This window comes from Trichechus manatus, unplaced genomic scaffold (assembly GCF_000243295.1).
Source record: "Trichechus manatus latirostris isolate Lorelei unplaced genomic scaffold, TriManLat1.0 scaffold00027, whole genome shotgun sequence".
Lineage (NCBI taxonomy): Eukaryota > Metazoa > Chordata > Mammalia > Sirenia > Trichechidae > Trichechus > Trichechus manatus.
The window spans coordinates 14,378,530-14,380,114 of NW_004443963.1; the positions used below are offsets into that span (position 1 = coordinate 14,378,530).

General features: G+C 38.1%; 1 protein-coding gene, 1 long non-coding RNA gene and 1 other non-coding gene across 5 annotated transcripts in view; 2 read left to right on the forward strand and 1 right to left on the reverse strand.

Annotated features, from left to right (window-relative positions):
• LOC111820120 (uncharacterized) overlaps nt 1-1,585 on the forward strand; it is a 23,077-nt gene that overhangs the window by 18,476 nt on the left and 3,016 nt on the right. The gene's annotated exons all lie outside the window — the stretch shown is intronic.
• Nucleotides 1-1,585, reverse strand: part of LOC101342074 (apolipoprotein L3-like) — a 44,982-nt gene that overhangs the window by 2,118 nt on the left and 41,279 nt on the right. The window lies entirely within an intron of this gene.
• Nucleotides 616-722, forward strand: LOC111820128 (U6 spliceosomal RNA). Its single transcript, XR_002823673.1, has one exon. It is a non-coding gene; the product is annotated as a U6 spliceosomal RNA (small nuclear RNA).

A 1,585-nucleotide genomic window follows, 5' to 3' on the forward strand; every position in this document is an offset into this window, starting at 1 on the left:
TGAGAATCCAGACATAAATTCATCCACCTATGAGCAGCTGATATTTGAAAAAGGCCCAAAGTCTGTTAATTGGGGAAAAGACAGTCTCTTTAACAAATAGTGCTGGCATAACTGGATATCCATCTGCCAAAAACTGAAACAAGACCCATACCTCACACCATGCACAAAAACTAACTCAAAATTGATCAAAGACTTAAAAACTATAAAGCTCGTGGAAGAAAAAATAGGGACAATGCTAGGAGCCCTAATACATGACATAAACACAATACGAACCACAGGTAACAATGCACAAGCACCAGAAGAGAGACTAGATAACTGGGAGATCCTAAAAATCAAACACTTATGCTATCAAAAGACTTCACCAAAAGAGTAAAAGGACAACCTACAGACTGGGAAAATAATTTTGGCTACAACAAATCCGATCAGCATGTAATCTCTAAAATCTACAATATACCGCAAAACCACAACAACAAAAAGTCAAATAACCCACTAAAAAATGGGCAAAGGATATGAACAGGCACTTTGCTGAAGAAGATATTCAGGTGACTGACAGACACGTGAAGAAATGCTCACAATCATTAGCCATTAGAGAAATGCAGATCAAAACTACAATGAGGGCTTGCTTCGGCAGCACATATACTAAACTCGGAACGATACAGAGAAGATTAGCATGGCCCCTGTGCAAGGATGACATGCAAATTCGTGAAGCATTCCATATTTTTATATGTTGTGGGGTTGTTAACTAATGTCATAAAACAACATGTGTACTTCTGTTTCATGAGAAACTATTTGTTCTGTAACCCTTCACCTGAAGTACAATAAACAATAATAATAATAAAATAACTATAAAAAAAAAACTACAATGAGATATCATCTCACTCCAACAAGGCTAGCATTAATCCAAAAAACACAAAATAATAAATGCTGGAGAGGTTGTGGAGGGACGGAAACACTTATACACTGTTGGTGGGAAAGTAAAATGGTACAACCACTCTGGAAATCAATTTGGCACTTCCTTAAAAAGCTAGAAATAGAAGTACCAAATACGATCCAGCTATCCCACTCCTTGGAATATATCCTAGAGAAACAAGAGCCGTCACACGAATAGATATATGCACACTCATGTTCATCGCAGCACTGTTCACAACAGCAAAAAGATGGAAGCAACCTAGGTGCCCATCAAAGGACGAATTGATAAACAAACTATAGTATATCCACGCAACGGAATATTATGCAATGATAAAGAACAATGATGAAGCTGTGAAACATCGTATAACATGGTGGAAGCTGGAATTTATTATGCTGAGTGAATTTAGTCAGTCACAGAAGGACAAATACTGTATAAGACCACTATTATAAGAACTTAAGAAAACGTTTAAACACAGAAGAAAACATTCTTTGATGGTCACCTGGGTGGGGACGGAGGGTGAGGGTTATTCACTGACTAGATAGTAGGTAAGAATCGTCTTGGGTGAAGGGAAGAAGAGTGCACACTGCAGGGGAAGCCAGCACAACTGGACTAAACCAAAGCTAAGAAGTTTCCTCAATACAGTCAAATACTTTGAGAGACAGAGAAGCAGGGATG